The following is a 14,779-nucleotide window of genomic DNA, read 5'->3' on the forward strand; positions in this document are numbered from 1 at the left end:
GCGAATGGTGAGTGGGGGTGTCCCCCTATTTTCATTGACTGTGACTTTGATGGTGGGGCCAAAGAGAAGGGCCATGCAACTAATTGCAGCCATTGACTGTGGGTGCACCAGGTGCTTAATAAACCCGGCTGTAGTCAGCAGTTTGGACATTGCAACTCACCCCTTGCAGGAGCCCATACCCTTTACACAGATGGATGGGTCTCTGATGGGTGGGCAAGCAGCAGAGAGGAAAACCGCCCCGGTGTGGCTTGGGGTGGCAGACCATTGGGAACAACTTCAGCTGGTGGTGGGGCCCACCTACAACTACCATTTGATGCTGGGAATTGACTGGTTGCATCACCACAACCCCTCTTTAAGGTGGAGGGACAGACAATTGATTTTTGATGATCCAGTCTGCAGAGAGCATTGCCTTGACCAGGCTGTTGTGCTTCCTCCTCTCCTCCCGCCGGTGCCACGCCCGGGGTTGACTCCAAAGGAGGTGGCTGCCCATTTGGAGACTGTACAAGGAGATGGGATAATAGACTGTGTTGGGGAGGGAGCAGTTTCCTTCCCTCAGTGCTATCAAGATTTGCAGGGGGTTTTTGAAGCTAAGGAATGTGATGTGCTGCCTCCACATAGAGAGACGGATTGCGCCATTGAAATAGAGCCGGGGGCGCCGCTGCCTAAACCTAAGTTGTACTCGATGACCCCAAGGGAACTCACCACCTTAAAGGAGTTTATTGAGAAAAACTTGGCCCGGGGATTTATTAGACCATCGACTTCGACTTTTGCCGCTCCTGTCTTCTTCAGGGAAAAGAAGGATGGCTCTTTACGGTTGGTCACAGACTACCGTAACTTGAATGGGATTTGTAGTACCAACAAATACCCCTTGCCATTGATGAAAGACATGCTGGGACGGTTGGTCACAGGCAAGATTTTTACCAAGCTGGATTTGAGGGATGCTTACTACCGTGTTCGCATCAAAGAGGGGGATGAATACAAGACTGCATTTAATTGCCCCCTGGGGGCATTTGAGTACCTAGTTCTCCCTTTTGGCCTAGCGGGGGCGCCAGGGATTTTCATGAGGCATATTAACGAGGTACTACATGACCTATTGTTTGAAGGGGTCCTGGTATACCTGGATGATGTGCTAATTTACTCCAAGGACTTGGATAGCCACATTAAGTTAGTCCGAGAGGTACTCAAGAGACTGTTGGATAATCAGCTGTATGTAAAACTGTCAAAATGTCATTTCCACACAGAAAGACTGGACTTTTTGGGGTATAGGGTTTCTAACCAGGGCATAGAAATGGATCCTGCTAAAGTGCAAACTGTACTAGACTGGGCGCCCCCTAGAAACCGCAAGGATGTTCAGAGGTTCTTGGGCTTTGCCAACTTTTACAGACAATTCATTCCTGATTTCGCCAGAATTGCCTTACCCATAACTGACCTACTTAAAACTAAGTCTTTGGAGAAGAAAGGGGGGGAGGCACCAAAGGGGAGCAAGGGACCCAAGCCTTCTGCTCCAATTCGGTGGTCAGAGGAGTGCCAACGGGCTTTCGACCAATTGAAGTTGCTGTTCAGTAATGAACCCATTTTGCTTCACCCTGACCCAGATAGGCCCTTTGTTGTACAAGTGGATGCAAGTGACTTTGCTATGGGCGCTGTATTGTTGCAAAGGGACTCAGATGATAAACTAAGGCCATGTGCTTACCTGTCTAGAAGGTTCCAAAAGTCTGAGTTATCTTGGCCTTGCTGGGAGAAAGAGGCCTATGCCATAAAACACGCCTTAGAAAGTTGGTGGCAGTTCTTAGAGGGGGCTCCACAACCTTTTGAGGTGTGGACGGACCACAGGAACTTGGAGGCATTGCAAACTCCTCGAAAACTGACCCCCAAACAGAGGAGGTGGGCCAAGGACTTTTATAAATACAAGTTCAAGCTGAAATTCTTCCCTGGGCGCCAAAACATTTTGGCTGATGCACTTTCCAGGTTGCCACAACATGAGGGGAAAGAGGCCATTCCACTGGAAACTATCTTTTCCCCTGAACAGTTGGGCCTAGCAGTAATTACTCGCAGCAAGGCCAAGGCTTCATCCCAGCCCCCTGCACAGGCTAAGTCTGAAACCCTGCTGGATGACATTCTGCTACGGATCCAGCAGGTGGCAGAGGCAGATGACTGGCTACTGAGCCACAAGGACTTGCTGTCTCGTAATGCACAGGGACTGTGGGTAAAGAATTCTAGGGTCTATGTCCCTGCTTCCATGAGAGAGGACATTTTAAAGCTCTGCCACAATTCTAAAGCTGCTGGACATTGGGGTTATCTGAAGACTTGGCACAAACTACGCAATACTTATTGGTGGGAAGGTGTGCGCGCGGATGTGGATGCTTTTGTAAAAAGTTGCCCAGTTTGTGCTAGGGCCAAGCCTGTTGTGGGAAAACCCAGAGGTTTACTGCACCCTTTGCCCACGCCGGACTCACCCTGGAAACACATTGCTATGGACTTTATAACTGATTTGCCACCAAGTAAAGGCAGAGACACCATTTGGGTGGTAGTGGACTTGTTTTCTAAACAAACACATTATGTTGCTTGCAAGGGGATGCTTTCAACTTCAAAGTTAGCTGACCTTTTCATTGCCCATATATATAAATATCACGGATTGCCTGATAGAATAATTTCGGATAGAGGCAGTACCTTCACCTCTAAATTTTGGAGGGTACTGCAGAAAAAGTTGGGGGTTCAATTGGCCCTCAGCACGGCCTATCATCCTGAGACTGATGGGCAATGTGAGAAAACGAACATGGCCCTTGAGAGATACCTTCGGTCCTACACTAATTATTTGCAGGATGATTGGTATGACTTACTCCCTCATGCGGAGGTAGCTTTCAATAGTGCTGTCCATAGGAGCACTGGGCAGTCTCCTTTTTTGATTAACTATGGATTTGAACCTAAGTTGCTGCCTGCATTGCCTGCTGAGAAGTCTGACCCTATTGCTGTGACTCAATGGTCTGAGAAAGTCAAAGGAGCCTGGCCCATGATTACTAAAGCATTGCAGGACGCCAAGCGTCAATACAAAAAGTATGCGGACAGGAAAAGGTCAGATGGTTGGGACATTAAGCCTGGAGACATGGTCTACCTGTCCACAAAAAATTTAAAGTCCAGGTTTCCTTCGAAGAAGTTGGGTCCTAAGTTCATTGGCCCTTTCCCTGTTGAAAGACTGGTGAATGATGTCACTGCCAAACTCATCCTTCCCAAGTCCTATCGTCATCTTCACCCCGTTTTTCATTTCAGGTTGTTGAAACCAGATTGGAGCACGGGTCGATGGAAGACCACTGACTGTCAGCCTCTACCCATGATGATTGATGGGCAACAACACTTTGAAGTTGCTAAAATTCTGGACTCTAGGCTACATAAGGGCAAACTCCAGTATCTCATTCGCTGGAAGCATTTTCCTGTTGATCATGATGAGTGGGTTTCTGTTGCTCATGTTAATGCGCCTGATTTGGTGGCTCGTTTTCATGCACAGTACCCTGACAAGCCTTCTCTTTCTGCTGTCACTTGATTTTGTTTTCTGCTATCTGTTGGGGTAGGGGGGTTTCCTTTTTTTCGGGGGGCTGACTGTTAGAATCCTGTTAGTATTCTACCAGATAGTGTTTGTAGTGTAGTATAGTAGTTGGGGGATGATGGGGCTTTAGCTGCAGTAGAAGAGTAGATAGTGATGGTAGTGCATAGCAGGGCCAGGTGTCTTATCTAGTGGCCTTGAAGGCCTGGCTCTTCGAGCGCTCAGAGCTGGGAATGTGCTTTCACTTCTGTGGGAACCAGGAGGGGTTTCGCTTGGCGGGTTTCTGCTTGGGAGGGGATTTGGCTTTTGGGAATTCTGTTACTTTGTCTTTGGGAGGGTGTGGTCAGTCTCAGCTAAGAAGCTGAGTGAGGCACATGTCTGATTCTGGATCTATCAATAAAGTGCTGTTGATTGTATCAATCAAGCTGACTGGTTGATTGTCTGGGATTCTGGGTGCTAACTCTGACAATATGCCACCTTTCTCCAGAAGTGGGCCCCAAAGCAACCCACAAAAAGAACCAGCTAACGCCTAACAAATTTTAAACACAATTTAAAAAACATCACATTAATATAATAGGTTATAAACAGAAAAGCATTCAAAGTATTCAAAATTAAGCATACACATGCAGACACTCATAGAAAACCCTATGAAGTTCACAGGGTTGCCATAACTTACGTACATTCAGCCAGATGGTGTTCTTTGTGAATTTGTTCAGACACATTGTAAAGATTTGCTCAAGTCTCCTTTAGTGGGGAAAAGAGCAGGTGAAATATAGCTGGGGTGATTCCAGATCGATGGCTCTTGGGTTACCAGTCACAAGATATTGTGCAACTACGTATTCTGTTTTTCCCTCCTTGACTTATTTTTTGTTGTTATTGTTTAAAGAAGAAGGATGAAACTGAATAAAAAGGCAAGCAAATCAGTAAAACCTTACAGCCAGAATCCGACTAGTCCAAATTGAAACAGACCCATTCACTGCTGAATAGTAATGGCACATAGGTAAATCTAATTGATCCATTGAGCCTACTCTAGTCAAGACTAGCGACAGTATTTAGGCCCAAATGTTCCATAAATTAGTCAAAGGAACTAAGCAATAAAAGACTCCTCTCAAAGCAACCCTTGCATTGCCAAATACATGAGGAATATCCAAAGAATATAATGGCAAAATAGTGGAACTATTGGATCAGACCAAAGCCTTTTTTTTCCTGCTAGTCTCTTACTTCTGTGAAACCTGAGAGCAGAGCATGAAGCCCTTGCCCTATTCATCCCCTAGCAGCCAGAGGAGGAGTGGGAGAACTTTAGTTCACCAGACATTTCAAACTCCGGCCCTTTGAATTCTCAGGTAGCCCAGTCAGTAATAGGAGATGAGAAGTGTGGTCCAGAACATCTTGAAGGCTGTTTCCCACTGGATTAGATGTTCCAGGTAGAATTTCAACCACTGCCCCAGACTTGAGCTGATGAGTTTTGTTAAGCTATATGTGCCTCACAACTCAAAAACTTGCTCTCATTATAAGTCACTCCCAGTTCAAATTCTACTACAGATCTTAAGCTAGTTCCCCTAACATGTGTAGCACTTGCACTGATCCTTCTTCACCATTTAGTTACCCACTAATTCTGGATAAAGCTGTTTGGAGCTCATCGGAAAATATTTCAGTATTTACCTCCCAGAATAATTTGATGTCTTCTGCAAACTTCTCTATCATACTGTTCACCTCTTGCTCCACTGAGTAAAGACTTCAGTATAGAGTCTTTAATATCTAGCTCAAGTTGCCCTCTTCAACCTTAGAGGAAAGAGGAATGGCTTCATCTAACAGGAAGACTACAATGATTTATGATGGTGAAAAGTGAATCTCAATCAAAACCAAAAACTAAAAAGAGGAAAATTAAATGATCATTTCTCAACCAATACTCAAAGCAGTCAACCCCAAGCAGGATCTTGAGGGAAAAGGTGCAAGCTCATAAAGGCTCAATCTGTCTTTACATTTCCATTTTCTCCACCAATTAGTTTTCCTCTTTTTCCTTCTGCTACTTTCCCCCATCTACCACTCAAGAGATAACTTGACTTTGCAGCATACTTAACTGAAACTTGCAGTGGTATCAGGGAAGTGAGAAGAACTTTTAAAGATGCTAAATACTGGCTACATGTGCATAAATTAAGTATATATATGAAAGTATCTATAAATTGCTGTGTCTTAGTATTTGTGGTGTTCTCTAGCTTTTGGCTTTTTGTTAAATAGTTTATAATACCTATTCTATACTATACATTTCAAGATGTTACAAGGCGCCAAAATGCCATCATCATTTTGGTTACTTCCTTTCCCTGATCAGATGCATCTTGATTCTCTTTCTTCCTTTAATAATTCTGTTGTGTGCTTTTTGGAGCAGAATAGCACACACCTGGCATCCAGTATGAACTAACTTTCCTGAGGTGCTGAATTTTTGATCTTTATCTATTGCAGGAATCAGAGTTATGCAGCCCTCCAGGTCTGGGTACAAGAGGACAATAAATATAATAATGTGTTTAGCTGAGATCTGATGGTATGATCCCTATAACTGGAATGTACCCACAGAAAGCTGTATCATGTTTTTAAAGAGTAGATGCAGCAAAGAAAAGGGAGCACAGTCAGCCCTCTGTATCCAGGGATATTTTATCCACTGATTCAATTATCCACAGTTTGAAAACATTTTTTAAATGTATACATTCCAAAAAGCAAACCTTGATTTTGCCATTTTGTATAAAGGACACCATTTTACTATGCCATTGCATTTAATAGGGCTTGAGCATCCACAGATATTGTTCTCCATGAGGGGTCCTGGAACTAAATGCCAGTGGATACCAAGGTCTGATTGTAATTCTCTATATCAAAAATTCAGAGTATTTGGGGAAGCATAAATGGGGAAAGAATTGGGGGAAGAAAAGTGAGTAACCTGCAGAGCTACAGTCTCTCCCCATGTGTTTCTAGTGCTGCTCAGGTGCCTTCACATGCCAGCCAGATAGACTTTCTACAGAAAATCAGAGAAAGTTCAAAAGAACTGTTTGCATTCTCTTACTGTGCTCTGTCCCTCCCATTCCTGGACTTTAAGGAAGTAGAGGTAGCGCTGGCAAATGCACCTTTGGATCAAAGCAGAAGTCTGATGTGTGCAAAACTTGAGGTGTTGGTAAGTGTTCAAATAACACTTTATTTTTTTTCTCACAGTAACAGTTTCTTCTTCAACCCTTTTTAAAAAAATTTCTCCACCTTGCCTAGTGCTTACCTCCCTTAAAAGAATTTGGGCAAAGTTATGCAGGACACCTGTTTTCATAACTGCCTTTCTCACGTACATTTGGTCTGAGTAACCATGGGAGGCATTGTGGACTCCAAACATGCTTTATGCCAATTGCTTTTCTTCTTTGCAATGCTGGACAAAAATAGAGGGTGAGGTGCTGTGGAACTGGTTTGTATCTGCCTTTCCCAGGCCCTCCCTTTTCAAGCTGTCCTGAACATAACATAACAAGGCACCCATGAATTGGGCGCCAAATGGAAAGCTTGAGAATTATTGTGGCCTCCTGTTCTAAGGAATAGCCCAGCTCTTTATTGGCTTTCAATCTCTGTCTCAAACTTTTATGATCCTAATCCATTTATGGGGCAGCGTTAATGTTTCCAAGGTGTAAGAAACTTTATTTTCTTCAACCCCCCCCTTCCACAAATCTGACTGAGGTTTATTTGGTTTTTTTCTACATCAACCAAATTGCAGGAACATAAAATGCAATGTTAGCCACAAAAGTCACCTTCCTGAGGTTGTTTTCTGACACTCCATATTTTTTCCCTTCATGAAACTGGATTCACTTGTTTAAAATCCTGACTCTGCATTGCATGTCTATAGGCTATTGTTCATTGCTATTGTTATATTTAAATTATTATAATTAATGTAAAATACTTAATGTTTCTGAAGTGGACTGTTCTTGTGTGCCTTCAAGTCATTTCCACATTATGGTGACCCTAAGACAAACCTATCATGGGATTTCCTAGGCAAGATTTGTTCAGTGGGGATTTGCCTTTGCCTTTCTTTGAGGCGGAGAGAGTGTGCCTTGCCCAATATCACTCAGTGGGTTTGTAGGGCAGAACAGAGATTCGAACTCTGGTTTCCAGAGTCATCCTCCAATGCTCAAACAACTACACCATGCTGGCTCTGAAATGGACCATTAATCCATTAAAAAGGATGACTTTGTTGGTCTTTAAGACACCACAGATCTCTATGGACTAAATCAATTTGCTAGTCTCAGTGGCAGCACCATTGAACTAATATGACCTGGATAAGTGGCTAGGTTATAAATTGCGAGAAAAGCATCACAATTTCCCAATGGATGTACTAAAGCTGGAGCTAATAATTTGTTTTTTCTGCACCAGACTGTTAGGCTTCTGGGAGTTGAGAAAAGAAACACCAAACTTACATTTTTAAATTCCTTCTTACCCAGAGATTATTGTCAGGCGCCTATATTTTATTATCTTTATTAGACATCATTATTCCCCTAGGCATTTGAAAGAACATTTTTGAAACAATATGACTGAATAGGAAGCTGTGTTTTAAATTCATCAGATGATTAATTCATTCCATTCTTTCTGTTGGTTTTGAAGGTGCGGTGAATTTGGAGAGTGCTTTTGTTTTAATTGTGTTTTTGAAATATTTCAATTATGTATTGTATTTTACTCCATTTTCTTATTGTGAAGCACTATAAGAAGTACTTGCATAAAGTACAGTTTTCAAACATCATGAATAAATCAGTTCTAAGAGCAAGCATAGTGTAATGGTATAAGTGTTCGACTAGGACTCCGGGAGACGAAGGCTCAAATCCTCACTTAGCCATGGAAACTCACTGGGTGACTTTGGGCAAGTCACAGGACTTTATCACTTTATCACACATGAGGAGTTTCTCTTAATTTCAAATGAAAAGAAAGTGGGGCCAGAACGCATTCACGTGAATTCGCTAGTTCAGCGAATTTACGTGAATGTGAATTGCATTTGAACTGCCTTCCCATTGCCCGAAAATAGCATGTCCTCGCCCAAATTTGCATATGGTAGTCTATCACGCAAAAACGTGAAACCCCATGATTGTGCTTAGACTGACTTCCCATTGCCTGAATTTGCGTGTAGTGGTTATCACAGAATAACGTTAAACCCCATGATTGTGTTCAAATTGCCATTGGATTATACTTCTAATTTTCCTTGTCTGACAAACTCCACACTCTCAAAGCCTCAGAGGAAGGCAAAGGCAAATCCTCTCTGAACAAATCTTGCTACAAAACCCCCATGATAGGGTTTAGGGTTGCCATAAATTGAAAACAACTTCAAAGCACACAATGACAACAAAACCCCATTTAAGCACTCCTTTTCAAATGGGAATGTTACTGGGTTACTCAGAGGTTACTTCAGACTCCCTACACATGTGGAAACATTTCAGTCAAAATGAAGTTGAAATAGCCATCGTGTTTTGCACAAGACAGTAAACTCATCCATCCGTGTTGTTTTTTAAACTATAAATTTTCCATGTCAGGTTATTCATCTTTCTTGCATATTTCTGAAGGCAACTCAGGTAAAAGCCTGATGGAATCACAGAAATGCATTTGGAGTCTTTGGCTGGATGTAACAACTGGTATACATGTTACATTCTTTCTGTATGAAGTAATTGTAAGTTGAGAGGTAATCGTGAACCCTTGCTTTCGACACAAATTGTGTTGGATGGTGGGACTCATAGTTTTGTGTATTACATTGCTATTAGCCCAAGTACAAGTCATAACACAATATTGAATGTCATGAAAACACTTTTTCCCTCGTGGCATTGGCTTTGGCAGGTGCTTGCCATAATGTAATGAGATTCAGGAGGAGAAGTGGGCAAAGAGTAGCACATGGGCCACATGTGGACCTCCAGGGCACTTTTTGTGGCTCCCTTGACCCTCCAGGTATTAGAAAAATGCAACTTTTTTCAGTCAGAAATACTCATCAATATGCTCTAGGGGGGTTGGGGCATTTCCATTACATTTTAGGGGCATGCCCAGGAGAGGCCCTTTTTGAAATAGAAAATGAACAAGAAATTAATTCTGTTCACTGCTTGTTGTTAAAAGGGTCTTTCTTTGGCCCAAAATGGCCCAAGCATGTCCAAAATCAAACCTTGATTTTCCATTTTTTATAAGGGACACCATTTTACTATGTCATTAGATTTAATGGGACTTGAGCATCCACAGATTTTGTTATACACGGGGGATCTTGGAACCAAACCCCAGCCTATAATAAGGGTCCACTGTATTTCTCTTTTGTGGGAGTGGGTGCAGTGGGAGGCATCCCCCTAAGGTCTCCTGGGGGCTAATGCAGCTCCCTGGCCTTCCACAGTTACCAACCCCAGTTCTAGAGTCTTCCATTTTTGCTGTATGCCTTCAGGTCATTTCCAACTTATGGCAATGTTAAGGCAACCCTGTCATGGAGTTTTCCTGGCAAGATTTGTTCCGAGGAGGTTTTGCCATTGCCTTCCCCTGAGGCTGAGAGTATGTAACCTGCCCAAGGTCACTCAGTGGATTCCGTGGCTCAGCTGGGAATAGAAGCCTGGTCTTTAGTTATAGGCCAACACTCAAACCACTACGGCATGCTGGCTCTCCATAAGAGAGGGAGGAATTGCATAGACTGGTCTAACTGTAAGAGAATTCACTCCTTCCATGTTGTTCAGACAGGATGGATTGATCTCAATTTAAGCACACACTCCCCTCCAGACTCTTTCCTTTGCCTAGGCAAAATTCTGCTGCAGGCCCCCATTAAGAGGTATACCAGGGAGCTGTATAGACCCTTCCCAGAAACCTGTTGGCAGCAGCTGAGTGAAGCCTGAATTCAGTAAGTGGGGTGCAACAGGCAGGTCTAGCAGGATTTTGCTTTTTGGATGTAGGAATAATCATCAGGTGTGGAGTCTTCCAATAAAGCATCATGCAATGGCAGTCTTGTCTTGTTCATTTTTTTCCTCCTGAAAAGCACATATGGGTGTGGGACTGATGTACTGATGCTTTGCTCCAAGGAAAGTGTTATGTGCCACTTGGTTCTGTCAATAGTGAGACTGTACAAATGGTGTCTGAAAACAGACAGGGAGGCTAGGCTTGGCTAATCACATCTGAAGCCCTGGGGCTGAGGCAAAATCAGCATTATTAATCCAGTATCTTTTTTTTTTCAACTTCCACGAACAGCTGCCTTTGCTTTATTGTGTCAGGTGGGGTAATGCTTTAAAAATGGAGGTTGTGCTTAGAATCAGTGAAGCATGAATATGCTCTAGGCGCCTGGTAAGGCACTGTCTTGTTGAAACAGGTGGTGCCAAGAAGATGCAACCTGTAAGGAAAATAAAACTTGTCTGCTGAACGCCAGCCTCTCTCCTATGCTCTGTGACTATTAAGAGTGCAATTCTGTGTTCCTTCATTATGGAGTAAACTGCACAGAACTCAGTGGATCTTTCTTCTGAATAAATACATTTTTATTAGGTTTTAAAACATGTATCCTATACAATAAAACACTCAAATACACACAAATACATTCTCCTGACTGGGCTTCCTTTTTCTCACCTCCATCCTTTAATTTTTGTCCAGCACTCAGCTGCATGCATTATTACATCCACCCACCGCTCTGACCACATTTCTCCTGCATTGGTATCCCTTCACTGGCTCCCCCTCCCTTTCCGCATTCAGTATAAGCTCCTGTTGTCGATGTTTAAAGCCCTCCATGGGCTGGCCCCTCCTTACTTATCAGACCTCCTTTCTCCTCACCTTCCCACTCGGGCCCTCCGTTCTGGTAGTCAAGGTCGGCTGTCCCAGCCCAGGATTTCCTCTGCCCCATTTTGGATTCGCCCCTTTTCACTCGCTGCCCCTCACTCCTGGAACCTTCTTCCCCCGCGAGCAAGAGCCATCACTTCAAAACGGAGTTGAAGACCATCCTGTTCAGAGAAGCGTTCCCAGGCATTGCATAATTGTCACTTGCTATTTGATGTTCTTTGTTGCCTGTTTTATTGAATCATTTCCTGTATTGCTATGTATTTTATATGTATTATCCTACTAGAGAGGCAGGCTAGCTCCAACAGGCCTCCCTGGAAGAAGATTAACTAACCATCTATTAAGAAGCCAAGCCCTCCCTCCAGTCCATCTCCCCTGATCCAGGCCTCGGAGGTAGAGAAGAACTGCTGGCCCTCATCCCCTTCCCCACCACCACTCCCTTCTCCTTTTGTGTCGTGTCTTTTTAGATTGTAAGCCTGAGGGCAGGGAACCATCCAATTAAAAAGATTGTACGTACAGCGCTGTGTAAATTTACAGCGCTTTATAAATAAAGGTTAATAATTAATAATAATAATAATAATAATAATAATAACAAAAACATATCATATTCTAAACAGCAATAAGCACCTAAATCAAAATACAATCAAATTAACCACTCCCTGCTCCCTGTTTCCACTCTTTCCTTTCTCCAAAACTAAATCTCATACAACCCACATATAAGCAACATAAACCTCAGTTAATAGAATTAACACTAATTAAAATTGACTCCCCACTTCCCAAGCCTAGAAATACAAACACTCAATATCTTAAATTACTCAATAATGTTAACTCATTTTCATTTCACTTCTAACCTAAAAATCTAAACTAATTGCTTCAAGTCTCAAACCCCACAAACAAAGTCTTCCCTTTTTTCGTCTTCATATCAGTAAGAAATAATTCGCAGTCTTTTAAAAAAAAGTTATCAAATATTTTTCTTTAATCAGCCTAGCTAATTTGTCCATCTCAGCCAACTCCAACACTTTAAAATCCAATCCTCTTCTGTAGGCAAAGAATCTGTTTTCCAGTTTTGGGCAACAATCTTGCTACAACAATCATATAATGCAGGGGTAGGCAACCTTTTTGAGCCGGGGGCCGGGTTGGTGTCCCTCAGGCGACTGGGGGGCCGAAGCCGGGGGGTGGAGCTTCAACCCTCCGGGGCGGGGCCACGTGCGGGGGGTGGAGCTTCCACCCTCCGGGGCGGGGCCGTGTGCCGGGGGCGGAGCTTCCACCCTCTGGGGCGGGGCTGCGTACCGGGGGCGGAGCTTCCACCCTCCGGGGGCCAGGCCTCCCCACCTTTGCTGGCCCCTGACGGGGCCCCAGGCCCCGTCAGAGACCGGCAAAAAAGCTGGTGGGGGCCACCAGCGCTGGAGGGCCCCCTGGAGGGCCCCAGCGACAGCACCGGGCCTCCCAGAGGCCCCCTGCCGTCCCTCGGAGCCCTCCTGGAGGGCCCCAGGGATGGCAAAGGGCCCCCCAGAGGCGACCTGCCGCCCTCGGAGCCCTACTGGAGGGCCCCAGGGATGGCAAAGGGCCCCCCAGAGGCCCCCTGCCGCCCTCGGAGCCCTCCTGGAGGGCCCCAGGGACGGCAGCGGGCCCCCCAGAGGCCCCCTGCCGCCCTCGGAGCCCTCCTGGAGGGCCCCAGGGACGGCAGCGGGCCCCCCAGAGGCCCCCTGCCGCCCTCGGAGCCCTCCTGGAGGGCCCCAGGGACGGCAGCGGGCCCCCCAGAGGCCCCCTGCCGCCCTCGGAGCCCTCCTGGAGGGCCCCAGGGACGGCAGCGGGCCCCCCAGACGCCCCCTGCCGCCCTCGGAGCCCTCCTGGAGGGCCCCAAGGACGGCAAAGGGTTCCCCCAGAGGCCCCCTGCCGCCCTCGGAGCCCTCCTGGAGGGCCCCAGGGACGGCAGCAGGCCCCCTGCCGCCCTTGGAGCCCTCCTGGAGGGCCCCAGGGACGGCAAAGGGCCCCCCAGAGGCCCCCTGCCGCCCTCGGAGCCCTCCTGGAGGGTCCCAGAGACGGCAAAGGGCCCCCCAGAGGCCCCCTGCCGCCCTCGGAGCCCTCCTGGAGGGTCCCAGGGATGGCAGCAGGTCCCCTGCCGCCCTCGGAGCCCTCCTGGAGGGCCCCAGGGACTGCAAAGGGTCCCCCAGAGACCCCCTGCCGCCCTCGGAGCCCTCCTGGAGGGCCCCAGGGACGGCAAAGGGCCCCCCAGAGGCCCCCTGCCGCCCTCGGAGCCCTCCTGGAGGGCTCCAGGGATGGCAGCAGGCCCCCTGCCGCCCTCGGAGCCCTCCTGGAGGGCCCCAGGGACTGCAAAGGGTCCCCCAGAGACCCCCTGCCGCCCTCGGAGCCCTCCTGGAGGGCCCCAGGCATGGCAGCAGGCCCCCTGCCGCCCTCGGAGCCCTCCTGGAGGGCCCCAGGGACTGCAAAGGGTCCCCCAGAGACCCCCTGCCGCCCTCGGAGCCCTCCTGGAGGGCCCCAGGGATGGCAAAGGGTCCCCCAGAGGCCCCCTGCCGCCCTCGGAGCCCTCCTGGAGGGCCCCAGGGACGGCAGCAGGCCCCCTGCCGCCCTCGGAGCCCTCCTGGAGGGCCCCAGGGACGGAAAAGGGTCCCCCAGAGGCCCCCTGCCGCCCTCGGAGCCCTCCTGGAGGGCCCCAGGGACGGCAGCAGGCCCCCTGCCGCCCTCGGAGCCCTCCTGGAGGGCCCCAGGGACTGCAAAGGGTCCCCCAGAGACCCCCTGCCGCCCTCGGAGCCCTCCTGGAGGGCCCCAGGCATGGCAGCAGGCCCCCTGCCGCCCTCGGAGCCCTCCTGGAGGGCCCCAGGGACTGCAAAGGGTCCCCCAGAGACCCCCTGCCGCCCTCGGAGCCCTCCTGGAGGGCCCCAGGGACGGCAAAGGGTCCCCCAGAGGCCCCCTGCCGCCCTCGGAGCCCTCCTGGAGGGCCCCAGGGACGGAAAAGGGTCCCCCAGAGGCCCCCTGCCGCCCTCGGAGCCCTCCTGGAGGGCCCCAGGGACGGCAGCAGGCCCCCTGCCGCCCTCGGAGCCCTCCTGGAGGGCCCCAGGGACTGCAAAGGGTCCCCCAGAGACCCCCTGCCGCCCTCGGAGCCCTCCTGGAGGGCCCCAGGGACGGCAAAGGGTCCCCCAGAGGCCCCCTGCCGCCCTCGGAGCCCTCCTGGAGGGCCCCAGGGACGGCAGCAGGCCCCCTGCCGCCCTCGGAGCCCTCCTGGAGGGCCCCAGGGACGGAAAAGGGTCCCCCAGAGGCCCCCTGCCGCCTTCGGAGCCCTCCTGGAGGGCCCCAGGGACGGCAGCAGGCCCCCTGCCGCCCTCGGAGCCCTCCTGGAGGGCCCCAGGGACGGCAGCGGGCCACCCAGAGGCCCCCTGCCGCCCTCGGAGCCCTCCTGGAGGGCCCCAGGGACGGCAGCGGGCCCCCCAGAGGCCCGCTGCCGCC

At 48.3% G+C, this 14,779-nt stretch overlaps 1 protein-coding gene across 1 annotated transcript in view; it reads left to right on the forward strand.

Annotated features, from left to right (window-relative positions):
* The first annotated feature begins 6,635 nt into the window (after positions 1 to 6,635).
* Positions 6,636 to 14,779, forward strand: part of EVPL (envoplakin) — a 79,204-nt gene continuing 71,060 nt past the window's right edge. The window contains exon 1 of the mRNA XM_089535643.1: positions 6,636 to 6,698. The gene's annotated coding sequence lies outside the window, so the exon portion shown is untranslated. The remainder of the gene's footprint in view (positions 6,699 to 14,779) is intronic.

This window comes from Sceloporus occidentalis, unplaced genomic scaffold, assembly GCF_023333645.1.
Source record: "Sceloporus occidentalis isolate IW3139 unplaced genomic scaffold, rSceOcc1.0.p SCAF_1, whole genome shotgun sequence".
In the NCBI taxonomy this organism is placed as follows: domain Eukaryota; kingdom Metazoa; phylum Chordata; class Lepidosauria; order Squamata; family Phrynosomatidae; genus Sceloporus; species Sceloporus occidentalis.